This window comes from Balearica regulorum, chromosome 1 (assembly GCF_011004875.1).
Source record: "Balearica regulorum gibbericeps isolate bBalReg1 chromosome 1, bBalReg1.pri, whole genome shotgun sequence".
NCBI classification, from domain to species: Eukaryota; Metazoa; Chordata; class Aves; order Gruiformes; family Gruidae; genus Balearica; species Balearica regulorum.
In genome coordinates, this window is record NC_046184.1 from 75,171,094 (window position 1) to 75,197,481 (window position 26,388).

General features: G+C 41.6%; 1 protein-coding gene across 4 annotated transcripts in view; it reads right to left on the reverse strand.

The window, feature by feature from the left end:
* The window catches only part of LMNTD1 (lamin tail domain containing 1), a 215,538-nt gene that overhangs the window by 161,393 nt on the left and 27,757 nt on the right, over positions 1-26,388 (reverse strand). The gene's annotated exons all lie outside the window — the stretch shown is intronic.

The following is a 26,388-nucleotide window of genomic DNA, read 5'->3' on the forward strand; positions in this document are numbered from 1 at the left end:
GACGAGCCACACCTCAGCTGGCAAATTTCAAACACACAGCATGATGGGAGGGAAGAAGTGGCTCCAAATTTCTCTATATTAGCAGTGACTGTGGGAGACAAGAGTCTCATTAAAACCAAGCCTGGAAATCATTTAAGGAATAACACATGTGCACACATTTGTTTAGATTTCCCTTAACACTGCAGTGCATTTTATCAGAAACACTTTCAGCAATTTAATTCTCCTAATAGAGCTTCTAATTAAACAGTATTACTACTAGTTTCCCTTATAATACATGAAACTTTTACACATGTAACATTTATTTCACTTTCATTTCTTCCTCTTCCCATATGTTTTTCTCATCAACACAAGATTTGGGCAGATTAGTGAGCTGTACTATTAGTAAAGCAGCACACTGGGTATTAATTATGATTTGGTTCCATCATTTTCCTCTGTATACAAAGAGGAATCACAACTGCCTAGACTTACTCTAGATTACAGGACAACATCAAAGGAAATAAAGGCAAAGATGGCAGGTGAGAATAAAGCAAGAAAGATATGCTTCCTATCAGCTAAAGAATTTGTTCCACAGGTGCAAAAGCCATCCAGGGAAAGGATACAGAGTTAGACTGAAAACACAAGTGGCAGGTGAAGGAGGAACAATCCCAAGCAAATCCCTGGGAGGTAAATGGGTACCTAACTGGAAAATGATGTTTGCCTGCTACCCATATTTTAGACAGTAATTTTTAGTTTTAAGGTTTTTTCCCCCAATTGTAAGTTGGAGATACGTAGATAACTAGAAAATTACTTTTTATAGGACTAACCGAAACCATTATATTCAATCCATGTACCATTTAATGCATTAAAAAAAAAAGCTCAACACAGTCCTGCTAGCTTTTCTTTTTATGTAGGTATACAAGTAAATCATCATCTTATTATCATGCTGCTAGTTAACAAATTTTAATTTGTTATTCAAACTATGCAATGATGATGAATGAAGTCAATTTTGGACTTAAGAACAGTGTATTAAGGGAATCCAGCAGGCTAGCCTTTAACTGTCCCTCCCACTTGGTTAGAGATTAACACCTCAGAAATCTTTAGGTCTGAGCATGCTTCTTATGCTACTTTCAGACCTATGAAACACCCAAACCTTGAAAAACTGAGTTTGACACAGCTAAGAAACACACAGATATTACACTGGTCCTCTGCCCTGACACGAGTTTCAAATCCTTGTACGTCTGCCAGTACTCCCAAACATCTCACTGAGTGTCTCAGTTCTTGGGTAACCAGTCTGAGGTGACATGGGCCCAATGTGTTGAAAAGTCCTGAAACCCCACCTGGAAGCAAGCAGAACCTGCAAACCACTCCTCACTTAGTGACATGCACCCTATTGGCACCCAAAAATAGAGGCACTTAAAACAGAGACATGAAATCAGAGAACACATTCAAAGAATATCTGAACAGTTCCAGCTGACCCACAATCTAACTTTTTTCCATGGTAAGAGGTTTTTCTTGTGACAGAGATGCTTTGATAAGCCACTAGGTGCCCTAACCTTCCTCAGTTCATTTTACAACAGTTCATCCCCCAGTTTGGTTAGCTTTTGGAATAATTTTATCATTAAGGGGCAGAGAAGGTGAACGCTAGCTCGTTAGCTCATTTTAAGGCAACATATCTGCCTGGTTGTATCAGCCAGTTTTGTCCCTGTGCTATTTACTGTAATTGAATACTATCCCAAGACATGGTAGAGTAAGTTTTAACATCATCTAGACAATTACAAATGTTGGTTTTGTCTACGTACAAAACCACTTGACCTCAAAAATCAGAGCATCAGCTGACAAAAACAGGTGGCAGTAATCCTCAGATGTGGAATTCTTCAGATTTAACAGTGCTCAAATCTGAAGTTTCAGATAACCAAGACCGTCATAGTGAACTTTAACAACTTGAGGTTTGCTTCACCAGGAAGGAAAAAAAAATAAACATATGATCACAGAGCTAGAGCCACAGCTGGAGCTGCAGAGCACCATTAAATGTCTGAGGACCACGAGTTCAGCAGCTCCAGAAACAAATCCAGGACCGAGTTATGTCCAGCTTCTCTCTGCTGCTCTTTTGGAGTTATAGATAACATTAGGCCCTATGCTCAGCTCTCCTATAGTCCCACCACAATGCTTTTCTCCTCTCTACCCACCAGGAAACAGAGAGGATGGTGAAAAGGGGTACCAAGGAGACAAGCAGAGGACTGTGGTTGAATATATTACACTATGACTTATCTGCTTCCAAAAACCCATAGGCACATAGAAAGCGGAATGACAGTCAGCTTTGAAATTACTCTTTAATATGCTATGAACCATGGAAGCTCCTGGCTGTCCCCAGGTACAGGGACCACAGAAGACTGCTTAACACCATCTTTTGTCCCCTCAACTATCACTTCCACTCCATGTGTGGAAGAGGAACAGCTGAGATTGGGGCCTTCAAAAGGACAAGAAACAGCCAGTCCTTGTATGAGTAGCAAGCACACTAAAGAGTGCCAAATACCAAGGAACTGTTGGCCCCAGTAAAATCTAGACTTGTATTAAAACAATAAATGAAGTTTTAAGCAAGTTAAAATATTAGTAAGGGATTTAACATCCAGTCAGAACAGCATTTGCTCAGGACCTACTTTTGGGAGTGTGGAGAGAAGTAGCATTAGGTGCTGTTTGGGAAGGCCAGCTTCTGCCTGGAAGGTGAAAAAGCTGTGTGTTCTTTGAATGTTGTTTTCTAAAGGTTAGAGAGATTTTCGCTGGCAGTTTTACTGGTCTAGGGACTATATTAACAATCAGGGTAAGATAAAATAAGAACTACATGTATTAATATTAAAATGAAAAAAATATTGAGTCTGTGTCTGACATCTTGCACAAAAAAAAAAACCATAAAGAGAGACTTCAAATCAAATGCTGTGTGTTTTTGACGGAAGGTAAGTAGCCTGGGGGTTACAGTAGCACATGAACATCCTGAGTTGAGGCCCTTGCAGCTGCGCTGATTCTGCTGGTTGAAGCCATTCCTGGCTGCATGGCCCAGCAGTGCCATGCAATCACTGCAGAGTTTGCAACAGGCTGTGCACCTGAGCAAAAGGACCATACACCATTACCTCTCCCAGAGAAGCTGGCCATAACGGCTGTGGTGCTTACGCACCACCTTCATCATTTGATTTAAAAACACGGGGAAAGTGAAAGGTATGATTATTCTTCAATGTCATATCCAATAAAGTATTGCAAAGCTCAAAATTAAGGCATGAAGAAAAGCATCTGCAGAACAGTATTCTCTCCATTAACAATAAAACATTGCTGCTTCTCACAGATTTTAATTTACTAAAGTCTTTTCCAGTCATGCATCCTGGTCAGAATTTAAGATCCTTACTGTCTAAAAGGAGTCATTTGCTGAACTTTATGAGCAAAAGAATGCTGTTACTGACTGATTCTAGAAACTAATAAACAATATTCTAAGTGATAGTCTCCTGGATTTATTGGAGGGTGGGGGAAGGGGTGTAGTCTGGAAGAAAAATGCTGTTATAGGAATGGGAATGTTTTATACTGCTGCTTAAAAGAAAAAGAAATCCCCCCAGAGCAGGAGGATCTTTTACTATATGCAAGATGCACAGTGCCATTAGCATTAAGACTCTTTAGTCTTCTGATATTATAATGGTCTCAGCCAGGCCATAATCCATAACATGTTACCTCTAGTTGCTTTGGATGACGTAAGCTCATTGTGTACGAGGAATGTTACTCACATTAACTAGACCATGTGTTTAAAAATTTATAGTTAAAAGCAGTGATATTGTTAGAACAGAGCAAAATGAAGAGGAACACTTGGGTTCCGTTTCCATACAGTACTGACTGAGCTCAATCCTGCAAATCAAATTTAATCCTTCTCACCAGAATTGCACTCAGACTATATATAAAAATATACACACACAGTTTGAGATGTGAAAATATACACAGAAATAAATTGGTTTCAAAGGTGGGGCGATAGCACGCTTTTAATGATTAGTTATTGCAATTTAAAAGGGAAACCTAGCCCAGTGCTCCAATTCAGTCAAGAAACATTTAACATGAAAGACACAAATCCAGAGGAGATGAATGATTTATTTTTTTTCCAGCAAGGTTTTTGATTATAGGGTCTAGCTGAACTCCATATCTGTCCCTACTAAAATTCAGGGCAACTGACAGGCCCAAAACAAACCTGAAGGTGTTGAAAAACCCAAGAAGGAGGTAAGCTGATGCTGGCCGCATTCTTGACATTGACAGCCTAGAAAAGTGAATGGCATGGGAGCTACCATGGCAACCTTACTAGGTGCAAGATCCTCCAACACCAGCAGACACTCTCCAGTGATTACTTGATCTACTATAAAGCCATTTTGTACTTTTAGAGTGCTAAAGAATAGCTTTAATATACTGGTGAATCAGACCAAGAAGCTATTTAACTACAGAGAATACTCAAGAGCACATATAAATTATCTTTTCGCAGGAAAACACACTTTCAAATTCTCTATTTTCCCCCCCACATGGAGGGAACTGTCTTGGTGGTTATTACACAAACAGCTCCTGAGCACTGTCAGTATCTGAAGCAAGCATAAAGGAAATAAACCACCGACAACTAACAGACTGCTAGTTTATCTATCAGCAAGGTCTGCAGATAAGCTACACGCTAGCCAAGACCATACTGCTAAGGTTCAATTCAGTCCCATTACAGCACAGGAACCAGGTGAGGGATGGCAGAACTGCTGGCCCAGTCTTGGGTTAAAGAGATCACACAGCAGTTTGTACATCTGATTGTTCCTAAAGTGAAGTCAGTCTTGTGTTGACAACATCACTAGTTGCTATGGAAACAATACAACTTCACAACTGATGGTATGCAGTGAGCATAAAGCACTTTACAGAGATCCTTATTAAGGGTTTATGAACTGAAGGAAGCATGCCCCCTGGGACCCTCTTCTCCTCCTGGAAAGAAAAAAAATTTTAAAAGGGAGGGGGAGAAACTCAAACACATCTGACCCTTCAAATAACTTGCCACATTTTTGAGAGGTCTTGAACTGATGTCAGGAGTATTCAGTCCCAGGGAATACTTGGCATATAGCCTTTCAACTCCACAGACTGCCTCCTGAGTAAGTCCCTGTTTTACTGGGCATGGGCCAAGCAAGCTGAAAAGGCAGGGAGGCAGTGACATTGCCTTCCCTATCTGCTTGCCCATCATCATGGCTGATGCTCTCCTCCAAGCAGTCAAGTCAAACTCCTCCCTGTTGCAAGAGGTGCCTGCAAACCCCCCTTTGCCATGTCGACAAGTATGTCAGGGGGAGATGTTGCTGCTGTGCAGTCCGCATACACCACAGCAGAGAGAGGAGCCATGCTCTAGAGGCATTCAAGCCATCTCCAAAAGTAAAATTTGGCCTGAGGGTTTGAATCCTCAACAAGACCTAAGACAGAAGAAAAACAGTTTGACTTTCAACACCCAGGGAGAATCTATGGAGTCAGCAGTTAGGGGAAAAACATCTCTGCAGATACGTGGAACAATTTTGTTCTGAAAGTCCCTAAAAGTCAATAAACACGGCACCCTGGGATGCCATTTTCTAAAGAAGGGAAGAGGGAAGTGACTCACAAGCTCTGAAGGAAGGGCCAGGAACAGAGAAAGGCTTCAGACCCAGCAGGCACCAGCAGTTAACCAGCTTGCCGCTCATGTGTTCCTCATCAGGAGCACAGCTTTTAACAGCCAGCATCTCTCTGCTCTGTGTCTGTCTTCTTGCTGTATGTTATTGGCATCAGTCGTGTTGACAGTAAGTGTGCTAGTTATGGTACAGCAATTTGAATTGCTTAACAGTTACTTTATATCCTTTACTTTAGATCTGTTTCACAAAGCTCTACATTTGGGTTTTCTTAACTCCAGGACTAGTAGGGAAACACTCAGTAAAGGTAGGGAATTAAACAAAACTGTCACATATGGGGTATATGTCAGGGCAAGGTGTGCAGGGACAGAAATACAGCAAGTTTCCCTTAGAATTAGTCAAAGAAATAAAATACCTGTTTTTAAAACCAACAAAGCACCTTTTCTCATACACACACAGCAAGCATCTCTGTTTTCTTCCCAGCTCTAGGAGGTCCGCAGATACATGTATAGTTCTTCTTATACAGCAAGAAGACCCTTTGCCAGGATATAGAAGATAAGAAAACATTCTCCATGAAAAGGGATTCCCTACAGGCACACATACACTGCATCATGCAGTAGCAGGCAGAGGGCCCTGAGCCACTCCATGAGATCTGGTTCACCTTACTGCCCACAGCGGTACCAGGCAGAACATCTCACTTGAATCCTGGAAGTGGTTATAGCAGGGGGTGAACCACACCACAGGCTTAGTCAGCACAGCCAGAACGTCCAGTGACGCAGCTTGCTTGCTTCTGGCGTCCAAGCTGGGTCACTTGGCCCTAGCTTGACTACATCTGCCTAGTTCTGCGTCATGCAATGCAGACAACCTCCAGGGCATGAGACAAGGCACACCTAAATTTAGAGGCCACACAATGGAGAGGTGTTGGATTTTTTTAAACTATGACCAGGAATTCTAAACAAGTCCTCTAAACAATAAAAAAAATAAAATCAACTAACACACAAACCACACACACTATCACATGGACAGGCAGAGGAACAGTTTTTCATAAAGAAAAAATGCTCTATCTTGTTAGTACAGACTCAAGACAAGAACTCTCCAGTGTTAAGAGCTGGCATTCTCTGTTCCTGTCTATGTCACTGTTTGCAGATCAAAACAGTAACAGGGGCATTTTTTCCTACATGAAATATGTAAAGTTATGAGAATACTCCTTGGACATAGTATCAATGACTGACTGACTACATAGAAATATTCCATACATATTTAGAGCGCCAATCTGCTTAAGGCCCAGGGTGCCACCAGAGAAAGTGGGAAGATCCTGGAGAAGAACTCAGCTACCCAAAGACACACCTTGCAATAGCTGTATTTTACTGTGACATGTTGTACCTACTGCCTTGTTGTACCTTTTGCCTACAGCAAAGAGTGGTACAAACTGTAGCAGGATGATGAACTGAGCTCAGACTGAAAAGCAGTAAAAGTTGAGAGAATGACATAAAAGAGAAGTAGAAGAAAGGGCAATATGACTGGGCTCTGAAAAAAAACACTGAAGCCTTACTGTAAGGTGCGTAGTCAGAGGTAGTTACTTTCAACTTGCAAAGATTTTCATGTTTTGGGTTTGGGATAACTACAGAATCTCTTCTTTCCTGTAGGAATAGGAACATAGATCTCTCCAATAAACATAAAAGCCTGAAATTTGTTCACTTCCTAGAGCAAGAAGCTCCAGAGCAAGCATGCCTTTTTTTTTTGCCCCTCCAGATTCTCATTTTAAGTCTGAGAATGTTTAATGACCTACAGGATATGTTGCAAGCTCTCCCTATTTTCAGGAAATCACCTCATAAATACAGTACTTAGAAGATGTAAATCCAGTTGATGGTGACTGTCCAGACCGTAATAATCCATTAATGAATTTTCTTTTTCTATTAATGCACTTAAAATACTTGGAGACTAGCTTAGTACCTAGATCTTTACAACAAGGACTCACAAGATGCTTGGAAAGTAATACCAATATTGCATCTTAGCCTTTGACTTCACAAAGGGAGATATTGACATGGTAGGAGAATGGAAATCTCATTTTAAAACAATGATTTGAAAGATCTGTCTGCTTTTGTGTTGGAGTTTTTTGGGGGGTTGGGTGTTTGTTTTTTGTTTTTTGTTTTTTTTTTGAAGGAAACAGCATTGAGTAGTGAATGAGAGGCCATCAGCTGAGACTGAAAAAAGGTAGTATTTTTAAAATCCATTGCACGATCAACCTATAGAGCCCACCATTACAGATGACAAGATACATGAACAGCCATGAAGACAACATTAAAGCAAAATAAACATACTGTTAAGTATGGAAGGGGTAAATCCTCACATAGAGCCAGCCCTGGTAGGGGTCGCTTGCAGAGGTCACGGTCCAAGATCAGCAGACTATTGCACCAGCCAATTACAAAAAACCCTATCCATTACAACTGAGAGATGCTGGTTATGGAAGTGTTGTATTTATTTCCTCAAGGAAAGTCCCCTTACTTAAGACAGCGTGAGCCAAATTCCAGACCCTGAGAAGTCAAAAGCTCCACATAGCTGATAAGTAAAGAGGCAGGAATAAATAACTTTTTTCTCCCCCTTATACATTATCATCACTGAAGGAATAATTGGACAAAGTTAAGAGAAAGACCATAATCTCCCCTGAATAATACTTGTAAAGAAACACATTGAAATACATTGTCTTCTGGATAGCAGAACTACAAGTCAGTGGTACAAGTACTGGATTTAAATATTAAGAACAAGTAAGAACCTGAGTCTTACCTAGACCACTTCTTATGCTATATTTGGGAATATAGAACTGTAAATACACAGCATTAAGAGCTTTTCTTAAAGAGATGCCTGTTGGTAGTATTTGGGGTAACACGTTGCTATAAACATATCCTTCTTTCTTCTCAAGTAGGGCAGATAAAAACACAGTGCTTCTGACTCAGCAAGTGAATTAATTATCTTCCAAATATTGAGCATACAGATAATTTTGTTAAAGTCAGCTGGGATTATCCCTTAGCTCTAAGTAACATTGGACTTCAACGCCTCTCCAAACCAGGACTATTATTTCTATAGCATCATAAACAGAAAATATATACAAAATATTCCCCACAACCAATTTTGAAGAAGAGAGTGAGAAAGAATCAGTCCATCAGTGGGTTTTGAACACAGTAAACCTGAAAGAACTTCTGCCTCAGGAAGGCCCAAAGCAACAGCTTGCCAGAAAGAAGAAAGGTATTCAAGGAAAAGGTTAGCATGCCCTCTTGCTTTAGCCTTTGCTAAGCATCTGCTACTTGGCAACATCAGGAGAGAGTTCCGACATTTCATCTGAATCATTAAGCATTTCTATAGCATCCCTGGAGAAACTTATAGTCCATGTACCTTCTCTCCCCATCTCCCCATGATCAGAAATTCTAACAAAACTACTATTAAATCCAAAGAATTTGTTTCAAGCAAACCAGTATTTTCCAACAAGACAACCTGCTGAACATGTGCTTATTTGCTCTGGCAGAGAAAGCAAAAGATTGCAGCTCATGTTACCTCAGTCACCCCTGAACTGCTGGTGGTGGGTACCTTGTCACAAATGCAACAGAAGCAAACTAACAATGATCAGGAGGTAATAAAGACAAGCAACAGCTGCATTTTTAGATTTTATGACTAGCAGGTATTAAGTCGAAGCAAAAGGGAAAGGTTGTCAGATGCTGCCAAAAATCGAGCCTTCAGCCATGTGCCCAGATAGTGGAATACAAGAACACAGCTTTGCTACTTTTTCTTTTCTATTGTCTAAGAGATAGTGGAAGTATAGCAGGTGGGAGACTCAAAGAAAACATGTGATTTCTTTCCTTAGTGCTTATATGTTGATTCCTAGTTCTAACAAATAATTACTCAGCTCTGTCTTGGCTACAGGGCAAAGAGAACTGCTTGACCGTTAAAGCCTTCTAATCTTGCTCGTAAGTCCTCCATAAAATAATATTATCAAAGTAGAAGTCAAATGCAATTTTAACTTTTTTCCCCCTGTACCCTTTAAGCTTGCTCCATTCAAAGCTCCAATTAGGTATTTTTATTCCAAATTTCTACCCTTTCCCTCTGTCTCCCATGGGCATCTGACAGACATACCTTCCCCTCCAGACTGCAGGAAACCTAGTTTACTCCCTTAATACCAGAGCACAGCGCAGGTTTTAAAACAGAAACTACATCCTGTGCAAAAAACACACCCCAAACACAAAACAAATCCCCACATTTTTATATTTAAAACAGATCTGGTGTGCTTATAGCCACCTGCACAGGATACAGAAAGCTATGGGCTTCTGGAACTGCATCACCTTTGGAAACAGCCCTGTGCATTATTTCTTGCTGCCAGGCACACTACTAGAACAGAAAAAGTCGATCCAGCTGGGAAGCTATTTGGGGAAAAATCCCAGACTATTGCTGCTGGACTCAAAACTACTTCATACTCCTTGAGTCAGAGACACACAAGGCTGTTTAAAACACAGTTTTAAGGGTGGATTTCTTTAACCTCAATTTGTTTCACATTTTCTTACTCTCCCACTCTTACCCCTCTTCTTTCTTTACTTCAGACACCTAGCTGAGACACTTTATATATACATCTCCTACAAACCCTTTTCTGGTGCTGCTGTCCCCAGCACAGAGCATCTTTCTTTTGAGACCCGAGAGAGATGGTCTGAAGGCTGCCCCAAAGGTGTCTCAGCAGAAGATACGCAGTAACAGAGCTTCTTCTCTTCTCTGGGCAAGTCTCTTTAGAGAGCTGCAGAAAATTCAGTGTTTTCTCGCCTTTTTGGTTTAGTTATTTGATTTGTTGCTGTGGCTCGCCTGTACCTCTGGGGATCCTGGATGATCAGGGGATTTGCACTCCCAGCTTCCACACCAAAGCACAAATGCAGCTCAGTAGCAACAGCAAGTCCTTTCCACCAGCAGCTGCACTGGAGCTGCTGTGAAGGAGCTGGTAGTCAGACTTGTTGATACATTTCAGAATAAGCCTTTACAAGTGGTACCCATTAGTGGTTTTGCTAGTGGGGCCCAGCACAGCCAAGAATTAAACAAGAATTGGCAGCAGTCTGGTCCCATGGGAGGCCACCCTGCAGGTCAGCACCAAGCTGGAGCAGAGACGCCACCGGTACTCATGCCTGGCTGTAGATTTAACATGTCTTCAGAGCTGTCAGCAGACCACCTTTCATCAGCACTAAACCCACAAATATGCTAGTTGAGTGCAGCAATTGGGAGCATGCAGAGAGGTGAATAAGGACTCTAAGGGGAATCCCCAACCGATAGCATTTCTAGGGTAGGCTGAACACTGATCCAAAAAATCAGTGTCACAAGGAAGAGTTAGCCTCAGTACAGTTTTAAATTGCAGAAGCAATCACACCCACAAACTGTGCAAGCATGTTCCTGTTTGGATTCACCTTCTCCCATTGCTTCTTTGACTTAGGCCTATTTTGGGAGACTTTCACAGCAGTGAATTAAAATACACAAGTGGAAGGAAGTTCACAATGCAGGCTTCAGCAGCTGCATGGTATTTACCATTCAATCACAGACAAGTCTCAGTCTGCCAGCCTGTAGCTTTCAAAATACATTACAAGTAAGCCAGACAAGAATGCTATCATACAGAGAAAGCATCACTTACTGCTTCGATAGCTCTCCCTCTCACTTTGGTGAGGAGTTAGTTATGGGCTGCACCTTCATGCCACCCATTACACAACAGCATTTGCCACTCTGCACTCTTTACTATAAATATACTACCCACAGAGATACCACAGACCTAAATCTACAGCCTCACTCCCTTCACATAAACAAGTCAAGAATAATTTTATTTGTAATCGGGAAGAGTAACTCCAATGTAAAGTAATTGCAGACAGGAGTAGAATCATTTTTTCCTTTCAACCTATATTAGGTTTAGAAATAACATACACTTTCTAGTGTCTTAGTCAAATTAACCTGATTTCTAAAAATTAACTGATTTCTAAAAATATTAATGAGTATTTATAAAGTCTAATGGATCAGTAAACTAGCCTATCAGTAACATCCTTATAAAAATCTGAATCACAATAATCTTTTAATTTAAAGACCTTAACACACAGCATTCCTGTACTTTACAGATGTAATTACTGCATCACATTACCAAGTTCTTAGAAATATTCTCCTTTTCTCTTGAGAAAGATTTAATCATTCTGTTATTTCCTTTTGCTCAAACGCAAAAGTGTCCTGGGAAGCATTCTTATCTTCTTACACTACTTGATATGGTTTATAATTTCCCACTTTATCTAGCTAAATGATCTTTCCATGGACTATTAGTTTCTCATCAGGACCATTTCCAAAAAAACAAGAGTCTGTTCGTTTGACATTGCAGGCAGGAACAAGTAGTGTTGACCATCATTTCTCAGTCTTTTTAGACATGACAATCCACCTCTGGCTCAGCCACCTTCACATGACCCGCCTGAGCGGCAGCCTGGCTCTGGCTGGGATGGGAGAAAGAAGAATCACCTGCAAACACCACCAAATGCAAAAGTTGACCCTCTCTCCCAGCCCCATAGGTGTTCAGCTCCTACCATCCATTAAATAAACTTAGCAATTCTCAGGCAGGTTTAAACATTTGCAGCCAGTAATTAAAGCCTGTTCTCATCCCTTTACCATGAAAAAAGTTAACTGCTGCAGACCTCTAGAAGAGCAGCCACGTGATTCAGTGGCACGAAGCTGGCTGAAGAAGTTTGTGCTTTTTCTCCCTCCCCACAAACACATACTGTTCCAGCTCCTGATTTATACCCCTACAGTTACTGTCTACTGCTTCCAAAACTGACAAATAACCCAGGTCAAAAAGAAGCCTGAGACTCCTCAAATATCTCTTTCACAGTATAGTATCAAACTGTTGCACTGTAAAAAAACCAATAGGTCAGTGACATGCCGCAAAAGGCCAGTAACACTACAGGCACACTGCAGCTAGTGCTGTACCTGTGTCCAAACACCCTGGCACCTCTTTGAATCATTGCAGAACCCAGCAGAGGTTGAAACCTACTATTTGGGACATACTAGCTTAGGTTTAACAGCGCTGACAGGGCCACCCTCCTTTCTTCCCCACCCCACCCCCCTCTTAAAGCACCTGAGGTCCCGACAAGTTTATGGCAGACCACCTAACACCTGCCTGAGGGGTCTCAACCCACAACTTATGTTACACACCAAGATCAAGCCAAACTGCACAGCAGTGCTCTAGGATGCTCAAAACACCACCGTGACTGCTCACTGAATGCTTGCACATTCCCAAGACACATACATACACATCCATTTTTTGCACGCTCACCATTTTCCTCCTATTTAGGCAGGAAATATCCATTTGACAACTTGTCATCTCTGCAGTTGCTCATGACACACATTTGGTAAGCACACACTCTCTGTTCCTGTAGGGATATAAGAATTTGCTGCTAGCCTGGGATGTGGTGAAACACCATTTGCTTGTAACTAATCCCACCTGCAGCATTAAACCAGCTGACTGCTGCTGCAGGGGAACTGCTGTTTACTTGGAAGCCTAATTCACCCTACAGCAAGGTCAGCAGAAAAGCTTCTGTCAATTAAAGCAGCCTTTGGATCAGGCCCCTTGCTCCCTACTGTAAGTGCACTGTCATTTCCACAGCAAGCTCTTGTTACTACCAGAGAGACACCAGTGTCATTCACCAGGCTCGAGAGTTAAACCGCATCTAGCCTGCTGAACTTCATAACCATAAAAGTATAAATGCAAAGAAACAGAAATTCAGGTATTACAAACTGAATGGTCAACAGCCCTGGCAAAGTTGCTATTGCAAATCTCTTACGCTCTCAAAGAGGGAACAAGGAGAAGAGTGACACATGCAAAAGGAGGTTTTCATTTTCTCCTCCTGAGCAGATGAGCAAACTGACAGCTCCAGGAAGCACCAAGGGATCTCTTCTCTGGCTGTGCCACAGACAGGGGAGGGAACATTCAAAAGCAAGATACCCTTCACCCTGCTGCAAGGGGACGGCAGTGCCCCACCAGCCTTCCCATGCTTGTTTTAGGTCTTCAGGCTCCCGTTCATGCTTGTAACAGTCTTAAAGCCCTGGACTTTCTCTGGATCCTAGAAAAGTAGAAACACTTCCTCCTCTTTGAAAAAGAATTGGAGGCTAGAGGGGGTGAGAACGATGACACGCATACAGACGTATTCATCACAGTTGATCAGTGTTTTAGGAAAGCAATATAACATCATAAAGGTATTTATAAGTGTTTTAATAAGGGTTCTTTTACACAGAAAAAATATTACTTTTTTTTTTAAATACTGAGTAATGTTTGAAGTGTTCTGATCTTACCAGGGAAACTGTTGACTTTGGGAGTTAATAGCTAATGTAATATTAAGTACACATTTGCAGCTCATCAGGAGGAGCACACCCACTGATCAGAAACACTATGTAAAACAAGAGTTGTAGATGAACTGTGGTCATCTACCTCCTCAAATTTCCTCACTGACGCACAACATCAGAGCCCCTGCAAAGAAAGCCACATCTGCTTCCCCTGAATCAAATAGCAAAGGGGATTTTATTTGAGAAAGCTAACCAACTTGGGAGTATAAGCCTTGCAGACTGTCTCTCCAGGGTGGAATTAATTTGACCCATGCCAGAGCTCTGCACCCTGGACTCCCCCTTCATGGTTAAGAGAGGGAATTAAGTGCTGTAGCATGCAGTTCATCTCACCTGAATATACACAGCAGCAGATCAGATTAATTTCACCTTGCAACATCTTTGAAATTGCCATTCAAATAATAACAGATTATAGTGGGAAAAGAAATTGGACTAGAGCTTGTTTGTACAAACTAGATTTGGCACTAGACAGTCCACTGTGAATTTCACATAGCTACAATGGACAAAAGTAAAACTCAGTCCTCGGCCATGTTCTATACTAAAGATACATCTATAACTAGTTACTATATGTACTAAAGCAATAATTAATAGATGTTATATGCATAATCTCAAATATACACAGCTTGTAGAGCTAGCCAGAGTATAAGAATCCCATTGACCACAGTTTTTGAGGTTTTGATATCCATTATGGTTTCGTGTTGGAAACAAAACAAGAGCTTGAGATAAATTATGTGAAATAGCCATTTATCAACAGATTGGTTGTTTTTTGCAGATCAGGCCACAGCACCTCCTAAGGACTCAAGAACCTTTCCATTGAAAGTTTCATAAAAGCAGTAAAGGTTTACATCTTTAGCAGAAAAAAAGCATTACAGAATATATCATCCCAACAGTAACACATTACTAAAAACCAGAAGTACTGATCTTCCTCTTGGAAAAAACCTAACAATTATATACATGAGTTCAAACATGGTTTTCATCTACATACACATTCATACATGAAAAAAAAGAGTTTGTTGAAATCATCCCAGTTCTATAGATCTGTTGGCAAAACACACATATAAGGTGTTTCCAAATAACGTTACTCCACATGATGGTAGCTTTGGACATTAAAATCAGAGCCCGTAACAAGAGTGGGTAATTACGGTCATCACAGTTCTTAGACTTGTACACACACTGCACCAAGGCATGTGAGTTAGGATAATAGATAGTAAAAAAACCCAACAACCAAAACACAACTGTATGAAAGATTTGAGCAGGCACACAAATCATAACCTGACATGGCAAATAACAGGTTCAGTGCTATTAGTGGAAGAGGGTTCTGATCTATTACCTCCCATCCATCCATCCTCTAATATACAATCCTTCAAATCACAAGGATTCATTCATCTCTGAAAAGGTCGTACACCATTATGCATTTGTGGCATGTGGGCTGCTAATATATGGCAACTGCGTGGGGGGCATCATAGGCTGCTTAATTTATCATTCCATATCTATTTCTACAGCTGTTCCCCAAAAAATTTAAGTTTTAGTCTGATTTTCTTGGGTTGTTAGCTTTGTTTCCTAAGGAAATTAAGCTTAAGCAGCTTATTAACACATGCATATGTGTGGATGGGTATGCATGCACAGACACAGAGCCCCCCTCACCTCCAATAGCTTTTGAACCTACTGGGTAATTTCAAACAGGATTTATAGAGCAGCAGAAATTAAGCTGCTCAGTGCCCAAATAGAGGGGGGGAAAAAGCAAAATTAGCACCTAACTGAGGGAAAGGTTATTAGTCACCAGAGAATCAGCTCAGGGGTGCGTGACAAGAAACAAGACTTTAAGTTCTGTTGCTGTCTCCCATATGTAAGTTATGACTGAGGATAAACTTGAGAGACATGGTGAATTCCTTACAGACAAGCCCAAAGTTATTTAAAGCACTCATTTGAGACTTTTTTTGCATTTGTGGATCCTTGTACTTTTTCCAGTGGAAGTGCAAATCTGTTTAGGGCACTTAAGCCTGTTGATAATTATCTTTTATGGCCTCTCAGAAGGAGTCCATGGATCCTCCAAGACTGATGTACTACAAGTTGTAAAGTAACACATCACATGTACACTTCTTGTATATGCAATTTGGGGTTAGAAGTTTCAGGAAAACCCAAGGAGATTTGCAGTATTTCCTAACTCTTGTTGAGCTAGAGATAAGGCCAAGCAATCTCTCTAATAGTGTTTCAGCATTTCTGATCATGGCTGAAACAATAAAACTGAGAGCAGGAAGTAACCTTAGCTTTGAGTCACATCCAGTATGATTTTTCAAAGAAGATTCCAGCCCACTTTTTAACAGGTATTGTTAATGAAAGCCTTTTCCTATATCTTGGCCAGACATCTCTAGTACTCTGTTGTGGTATAGGTTACAGCCAGGGCTTAGATCTTTGCCATCTCTTCCCCTCCTCCCTATCCCAAAAGGGGCCTGGTAAGCCTGGGCTTAAGACTTCGTACTGTGGCCCAGCTCTATGCAGTAGCACACCCCTTCATACGCAGACAGCCCTAATGAGAGCTGCTCCTTAAAACGGTGAGAGTTCCACCAGAACAATACACAGATTCTTTTGGGCAGCATTTCAGAAGACTTAACATTGTTATTTGTCAAATACTCTCACTTAGATTTCCTATTAAAGTTCTTTTGAAGAGAAATAACATTTCAAATCAAGATGCACCTATTAACTTTCAGAGACATTACTTATTTGATAGCAGAATTGATGCTTTGCTAATCAACTGCTAGCATAGGGAATTGAAGAGAGAACATGACAGGAATAGGACAAGGAACACATGGCTTAGAATAATATAACATCCTTCTTGGACCTTCTCAGACTTCCCCAAATTCACATATTTTAGAAGAACATGACATATTCAGAACTTCTGTTAGCATGGCTGGCTCGTTTCACTGGGCCACAAGACGTACAAAAAAATTTATCAGAAGGAGTGTATTTTCAGTCCTTCTATTAAAAAATCAGCCAATTACTCATCCTTCTGTTTTGTTTCTCATACACATGCACTTCATTGACATATTCACTGGGTTTTGACTAATACATTTTTGGTGCCATTTTTCAGAAAGGAGGCTGTTGATTAGGAAGAAAATTGTAATTATGCTTTTTCTTGGAAAAGGGAAATACAAACTACACTTTATGACAGCATGTTGACAGCATGATGGGCTTTTTGTTTTTATAAAAAAGCCCATCAACTCTGCACTGTATTAACAAGGTTCTGGCTCTCATAGCCCTGAGGACACCTGTGGCCTTAATGGCCCCAGCCAGCCTCCCCTGGGACCCCACACACTCACCCCCTGCCATGGGCTCCATTGCAGCTCAGCCCTAGGGCTTCAGTCCTTGCTGGAGCCGTGGTGCTTGCATGCCTGTGCCTAGCCCCATCCTAGCTTGCTGACTGGGCTTCCCAAAAGCCCCAGACCTGTGCTGTAGGTAGCCTTATTTCCAGTCTTGTTTCTACACTTTATGCTGGATAATTCTTGTACCAATAGTTTTGGTAGCTGCATCTCCAGTCTGGTGTCCCAACTAAACAGTTTGTTCCCAACTAAACTCTTCTGCACATATCCCAGACCTGACTCATCATCTCACCTTGCTTAGGTCTGTCACTGGAGCTTGCCATTGTCAGGTACTGCGGCTCTGGGGAAAAGAGTCTTGCATGGCCTGTGCTGGCATCACCCTTGGTCACAGCTCATCACCCCCATATCGGGTAACCCGTATCAGGCTGCTTCATTACATCGAGACAAAAACACAAGAATTTATGTACTGATCTGAACAACATCACATAGAAAATCTCTCCCCTTGATCTGCTTGCATGCTATGTACAGACAGCCCATCCTGCCTAGCTCCAGCTAGTCAGTGCTGTAGGAGGGCAAACACTGCTCATTCCAAACATGCAAGAGAAGAGATCAAAAACTTGCTTCAAAACACTTAACTGCTGCTTTCAAAGGCTTACAGTCAGGAAACAGGAAATCCTGCATGCAGAAAGACATGTAGGACACAGGCTATGGAAGTTCAGACCAGAATTTTGCATGCCGAGTGCTATCACTACTTACAAATAAATGAAGTGGACAACCTGAGATACACAGAAAGCCTATTGGAAAGTACCAGCGTACCTGATACTAAGGGAACAGCAAGGGTTTTAGAGTGGAGTCAAAAAAGAGAAGCTGATGTCTCAAAGTATCTTGAGAAAGTCAATTATTCCTATGCACTAATGGAGAGGGTAAACAGCAATATTTCCAGTTCAGCATTAGCACATACTTAAGGTGCTGTGAAAAACCACCAGAGGTGTGAAACAGCTGTCGGTCATATTGTGAGTGGCCAAGATTACATACCCCTCTCACCCAGCAGTCTTAGTCTAGGGATAGCAGTCACAAATCAGTCAAAGCCCACAGAGGGCTTATTCCAGGAAACAGCCCTTAAAAAGGGCCAAGATGGTTTGGAAATACATACAGACAAAACCGCATGAACAATCTACCCACAAACGGATATTAATAATCTACAGACTATACATACACAAACAGCCTGCTCCAAGCCACACTGGGTGTGGGGCTGGAAGCATATCCTCCTATTCTGTCTTCTCCAAATGAAGACCTGAGGATCTCACTAACGTAGGAAATGGAGGGGAAGGAAACTTCCTTATACCTCATCACAAAGGGCAAGTCCAAGAGAAGTATGGGTTTATTTACAGTCTTCTAAAGTCCCTGCCTGTCAGATGGTCCTTTAGGGCTCCTTGGTGTGGTACAGCTTAGAGCAGCATCAAGAGTCCCCAGAGCTGAGCTGACCCCACAGCAGGAAGGAACCAGGGAATTGTGCCAAGTGCCAACAACAAGACAAGACCACACTGTATCAGGTGTGGATGACCTAATTTTCTGTAGAAGATGACATTGAAAAAAAGCTGTGTTTTTTTCAAGGGTGGGGTAAGGAAGGAGGTGGTTACTTTTTAGAGGAAAAAAAAAAAAACAAACCACCACAAAATAATCCTGGGAAGTACCCCTAGGAGATTATACTAGATACAAGCCTAACTAACTACCCTTTGTTCTTCTGGAAATACCTTCATCCCCCCCGTAGCAACTGAACTAGGACCCCTTATTACCATTCTAAGTTAAACATGGGTTCTATTGTCTCTTGGGAGGCCAGGATTTAAACCTCTTTGTTTTCATAAAGCAAAACATACATGCTTGCAGAAATCACTCTCTTCTGATTCATTTCCTTTGGCATTGTATTGTTAAGTTGTTTAAACAAAATGTTCAGTTTTCTCCTCTTCCTCCCCCTCTCCTTCAGGGCCACTTTTTCCCCCAGCTGGGAGAAAGTCTAACTTTCTTAATAAGCCGTTACTGTAGCTAATAGCCTAGAGGGAGAAAAGCCCCCTTGTGAACCCTGAAAATACTGTGTATTAGCTCTTGTAAAGTAGAAAAATGAAAGCAGGAACATATGTTATACATTAGAGGCTCAAATTTTGATGGTAGGCTGCTGCAGCCTACTCTTGAATTAATTTCACCCCTGCTTCATTGACTTCTCAAGTTTTCTGAACTTTAGCCATTAAATCTGGGTTTGTATCACTCAGTTTGAGTGTTTCCTTCTAGGTGGATGGAAAGACCTTCTGACCACACAAGCCCCACTCCCATCTGCTGGGATCTCTAGTATTTTAAGAGATGAGAGATGAATTGAGACAGTCTTACAGACAAGCTGTAAAACACTAGTCAAACATAACCATATAGCATTTATTACCAGAAAACCCACCCCCACTCAGGTTCTGTAGCCATGCATCTGCTGAAAGAAACCAATTATCTGATTGCTAAGCCTGGTTTTAAGGGAGTAACCGATAATATGCCTATGCTCCTTGTTAGACTGAATTACAAACTGCTGTGGGCAAAAGGGCAGATAGCAGGAGAAAACAAACAAAAAATAATCTAGCAGCAAATGTAGGATTTGCTATGCTTTGAGTCAACAGAAGAAAAATGTTTCGGTTGCAACCTACTGCTTCCCAAGAGCTAAACAGATACATTAAAAGTAATGTAAAACTGTTGAGACCATACCTTTCAGCTAATCACCTATAAAAGTCAACGGTAGGCTTTAACCCCAAGTAATGAAAACATGCCTGAAAAATGCTTTTATCATCACGGCCAGCTTCCCCATAGCCCTGTCCTGTGCAGTATCTCTTGCTTTTCAGAGCAAGGGATGGCTAGTCACCGCACACATGCCAGGCCACATTAGCCTTAACTTGATACTTTTAAAAATAATAGAAGATGATCTCGCATATCACACCATCATCTTGGTGCAGAGCTGCAAATTACAGGACAAACTCATGGTCTTCTTTCCACAATATATTGTGATAACACATAAGGGGGGAAAAAAAAGACCACCAAAAAAGAAATTTGGGATTGAACTCAAAAAGAAAGAAGTGGGGAAAAAATGTTGGGAGTTCTTAGATAACCCTTCCTTCATGAAAAAGCATCTTTGTTTATGCAACAGTACCAGCTATTAATACTCCAAGAATTCTCTTCTAATTACAAGCTCCAGCTATTTGTTTTACATTAAAAATCCTACGCAATACTTATTGTTGCTGAAGAGCTGAAATTCTACTCCACTGAAGAGCCATTTTTTCACTATTATTACACACGTACATTTGCTATGAATTACATTGAGTAGCTGAGTCAAGTGAATCATTGCTCTTTCTAGCTGCCTCAAAGCTTTAGCTGGGGCTAAACTGCAGGTACTAGTTTATGCTTCAGATGGAAATACTCTTCTGGAGTGATAGTAAGCACTAGCAGAGATTCAGACAGCCGGCCCCAGTCTGTGTAGAGTGTCAGAAGCTAATCCCACCTCTGCAAGGAAAGGGCAAGGGAGAAATAGCAGTCAGCATTGTAGAGAGTACATGCTCAAACTCCCTGACTGATGAGATTCACAGAGCTCTTTAACACATGTTGGGCAGTTACATCATACACATTGCTCTGGTTCCAGCAGTCTGCTTAATGCATCAAGAGCTGCTGTGGGGGAAAGGAGGCAAAAGAGCAAGCAAGCTTCTCAGAGTGACCTCAGTTAATGCTGCAGCCAAATCTGTGAGATTTGGATACAGAACACCTCCTCCCGGCATCCAGATCCTCACTTACTGCCATTACAGAATGTTGGGCCAACAGGGGCAATAAATACATTAAAAAAAAAAAAAAAAAATCAAGCTTCAGCTCTGACCGTCTCCCTCATGCACAAAACCTAATGAGCTTTGATCTGTGTCCATCTCTCCTCGGTACAAGAACAGTCCAGCCAGGAGAAGACTTCAGGAAGATCAGCAGAGATGCTCCCCTTCATGCCAGAGGAAGCACTTCTTGCCTTTGGCATTTTTCCACACACACATTAATTCACCTCACCTCATGTTTGAAAATAAAAAGAAGAGGGAAAAAAACCCATCATCATTCAATAACAGCAACATCAGTTCACTAGGGGAAACAACAAAGACACGGGAACACAGGGAGGAAATGTTTACATATGCATAGGAACGGCCAAGAAAATCAACTAATGAAAAGACAGAAAATAAGCAAATCCCACCCTGCCCTACTCACCCCCCACCTCCAGCTGCAAACCAGCCAGGACTTTGTGTCAACCTAGTACAGGTGCCAAAACTTCCTACTGGCAGCCATCCAGTGGTTTTTGCTCCCCCCAGGCAGGGGGAAAGCAGACAGTTGCCTTGGGCAGCAGAATAGCATAGATGGTCAAAATAGCCATGCCCTGCTACTTGCTTTGCTTGTGGTCCACCAGGCTCACTGCTAACAATTGCCACAGAGGAAACAGTCCCAGTGCATGAGACTGCTCTTCCTGTGATGGGGGTGAGCAGGAGGCAGGGCAGGCAGTGAAAAAGGAAGGGTTGTAATTACCAGCCAGCAGGCTGTCCTTCTGCCCCAGCCACAGGAAATGGCAGCAAGCTCGTAACTCCCTCATGCCTGCGAGCACACATGCCATCCAAGCGCTGCTGTAAGCCTCATGGAAGAGGCAGCCAGCTCTCAGCCTGGCCCTAAATATGTTCCTCTAAAATGATTTTGTTTCTGTCACTGAGAACCTTTCATTTCCCATTGCTCCTTTCTACTCTGAGTAAGCACCTTGGCTTTGGAGCGCCCCACACTAGGTGATCCTGTCACAAGGCAACCACATAGCATCTCCCTGTTGACAGCCATTCAAGGGTGGTGGCAACCACTTTGCACAACAGCTTTCTAGTAGCGAGTAGTCCATAGCTGATGACAGCTTTACAAATAAACCCAGGAACTGATTCTGGCTGAGCTAAAGCAAATCCCCAACTGCCATCAACTCACTTGGGCTGATCTCCACTACCAGAACTATCTCCTATCCATCCAGGCTTTGAGATACCCTGCAGGCAGTCCCCAGCTTCACTACCCTGAATACTTCCACTGGGAAAGGCTAAAACACCTGAACAGGTCATAAGCAGCAGACTTTGCTCATAACTAAACCTCTGCCTCTACACAGAATGACACAGAGACTCCGTGGACAAAAGTTTTGCTTCTGCTTTTGTGTTGTACTATAGAAACGCCAACAGAGAAGGAGAGGAAAAAGGTGCAGAGGTGGAACATCTTATGGTAACATGCCTATACTAGTGATGCAGGAAACCTTCTACCTGTGCCATAGTCAGCTTTGACACAGGTAGACAAGAGAAGGGCAGGGGGAACACAAACAAAAAACATTGCACCCAAAAAATCCTACACTTTTCTCTACTCCTCTTTCCTCTGGAAGCAGACAGCCATACCCAGTGCATTGCAAGAGATCAGTCACATTTTATCTACCTGCTTGCAACACTAGAGTGTTAAGAATCAGCTCTTTCTTTCAGATGTGCATTTCTTTTTTTACTCTGCATACAGGCTGAAGTCATGTTCTTGTTGCTATTTCTACTCCTGAATGTACCTGGAGTCAAATCAGTTACTGGGGAGCACTGAGTTTTACCACAGAAGATATGAAAGAACAATGAAGGCGTACTGCATTCAGACTAGCAGTGCTTTCCCAGAAGGTATGCAGGGCTATTCAAAGTTAGGTACAAGACAAGACTGAGGAATAGAGGAGACTCATCTTGTTTCTTGTCTGAAGGATAACTCCAGTAGTCTTCTGTTGGCTTCTTATTCTATGTACCTTTAATACAACTGGTGTTTGCACAAGCTATTAAAACCAGCAAATACTAATCATTGCCTTTGCTGTTCCCATTCAAATCATTGAGTTAAAGTCAATGGTCCTGCTTTTGGCACTAGCACATACCCTATGCCTCTGAGGGAAGGTTGAAGACATCTTACTGTGCATTAGCTCCTTTGCAATGTGCATACAGAACAGGAATTCCTTTCTGGCCAATGCTAGAAAGCAACAGGTTCCCTAATCAATAAGTTAGGCTCTCATCTCACACTGCACAGTTTTAAGTGTTCTAGTGCATAGGGTGATGACACACAAAACAAACCCCTAAGCAGTTACTGGCATGACTGTTGCACTGTTCCCATAGAGAGTCTCTTCTCAAAGTGAATGGCTGTAAAAATGAAAATAAATAAAAGGAAATAGTGTTCAGACTGTGCCAGAATAAGCTTAAAAGGCAAGTGAAGTTATTTTAAAAATAAAAAGACTCCCCTGAGGCAAGACAATCCTAAGAAATACTCTCACATTTTCTTCCCATTTTCTAAAAGGCTGCGCAAATCCTTGTCCATCTACACAAGGATCCTAAGTGACAATCATTATCAGAGCATTCAAGCACCTTATTTCAGCCAGCAACCATCTAAGGCAGGGAGTATCTCACTTTGAGACCGAAAATACAGGACACAAGCATTCACAACCTACTTGTGCCCAGCCCAAGCCAGTCTGTGCTAAACATCTAGGCACAAGGGGAAAGCAGAGTCATAGTTTAATAGCTGTTCTGAAGATTGTCAATGGTGTTTAAAAACAGCTTATGAAAGCCTTATGTGAGGATTCATGGCTTTCCATGAGCTTAATTTCTTGCAGAAGCCACCGATATTCACCTACTAATGAGACCTCGTGGCCTCACAATTGACTTTTCCCCACCCAGCTGTGCTCTAAAGCTGTTCCTGCTTGCATAAGGGTAAAGAGATGGAGAGAAATACTCACTCAGGTGTCTAGAGTACAAAGCCTGAAACCTAAACACAGAACCATTCCTTTTCCTTTTCAGTATCATTATGGATCAGCAAGGTGACTACCAAAACACACAAAGGGCTTTTTGTCTTGTGACTTTGATGCCATTCTCTCAAGTGTCTCTCTAATACAAGTGCTAATTCATGCTTTGCTTGTTCTTTTTAAATTCAAGCACAGGAAGGATTTCTGTTGCCAAATTGTTATTTTAGTGGTTTCATCAGAAAACAAAAGCAGACTAAACAGAAAAATTAACCCTGAGGATTCAGGGGGAAACCTGGAAAACCTAAACTTGGCAATACTGATGACATCTAACAGTTTCAAGAACACTATTTTTGGTATAGTATCTGCAGCTTGACTTACTGACATTTCAAGGACCTCTCTTTCACTTCCCTTTGACCTCAGGTTTTCATTCTTGGGCACATTTTCTTTCAAAAAGGAAACGAAACCAATCCCAAGTGATCTCAACTCTCTTCTCCATCCCCTTCCATTGTTCCTCCCCCACCAGCTCGTGTACCTCAGCTGTATTAAGTTAACTGACCACAACCAAAAATCATCATCACAGCGGGGAAGAAGTTCTGCTCATTTACAAGACTGATAGAGGCAGTTCCAGAACTAATAAGAGCTTAAACACCCCTCACTCCTGGTAGGGTGGGAAGCCATCAGTCCAGGTGGAAGTGTTCCCATGATGCTCACCAGGAACAAGATTTAATATTAAAACACATTTTAATAATCTAAGTGCTGACAGACCCTTTAATGAAACAATTCTAGCACTCAGTTTATAGCAAGTTGAATAATAATCTAGCCCTGAAAGCTTACAGCATAAAACCATTAGTAATCTCTACAACTCTCAGGTAACTTCTTCACCGAATTTTAAAAACACTTACAGCAAACATTAATGAATTAAGCATCACATCACCTTCCAAACTAAATGACTGAAATCACCATGATAACATATGGGCTTTTCCTGCCTGTACTTCAGGTTATTCAAACAATTTGCTTTCTCATCATTCTCTTCAGATACAACAACAGCTCTTCCCTTAGCAACCAAAGCAATTGAACCCATTATAGATGCAGAGGCATGCAGACACTTTGAATCAATGAGTTAAAAAAGGAATTTTCAACTTTTACAAGCTCAGTCTATTGCAAAATCCAGCATTATTTTCCCCATCATCAGCAGGTGGGCTCTAGGGAAGTAATACTGCATGCTGGCTGTAAAGGTCAATCTACGTTAGATGTTAGAACAGAAGATATGCTCCAGAAAAGCAGGCTTCCCATTGCCCTCACTCACTGTGCTTTGGTTGTTAACACCAAGAGGCTGAGACCCCACAAAGCAGACTTCTTTCAAGTGAAAAACAGAATGATCAGCACCATTTGCTAATGGACATTCAGTCTGCTGGATGAAGCTAAGAGTAGCCAAAAATACACATACTGTAGATACCAGGTCCTAAGCAACAGTTATTTTGTGCTATAAGTCAGTTCCTATTGGGCCACTCAGTTTATTAATAGAGACATAGCCAAAACTAACCTGCTCCCGGTAAGAAAAAAGCGCTGAAGCTCTTTAAATTCACATCTTAGCAGGGTAAGAAAATCAAAGCATCAGAATGGAGATTTCAATTTCTTCCTTTCACACAGCAATTTGCAGAGGAAAAAAGCTTGTTTAAATTCACACAGAGGCAGACTGGTTGCCTAGGGCAGCTAGCAACCAATGGAGCCATAGCTTTCTTAGTATTTTGAGAACTCCAGAGAGCCAGCAAGAGCAACGCCCTTGGAGGAAAGGGCCTAGATCTAGAGTAACAACCTCCTCCAGCCCCAACAATGGTCCCTCCTTCCTGCAGTAAGGCCAGCTGCACCCCAAGCAAACTTGAATTCTACATATAATGCTGAGAAGTCTTGAGCCATGTCTACTCAAAGGATATTTATTCCTCTTGTAGAGGACCTGTGACAAGTCACCAATGAACAAAATTAAGAAATGAAATGGAGCAGAGTTGGCACATTGACTAGGCAATGACTAGCATCTATTCACTGGACAAATACACCTCTGCAGGTAACTGCATAAAGTAAAATGTAAGAGCAACTTCATATTCAGGCAAAATAATTTAGCATCTTAGATCACAAGAATTACCTCAAGCTTAACATACTCACAGAGAAAAACCTCAAAAAAAAAACCAGCTTCACATCACAAGCAGACCCAACCCAGAATCTCAGCTTTCACACTCTACCTAAAATATAACACTGGCCAAATATAAGGTAG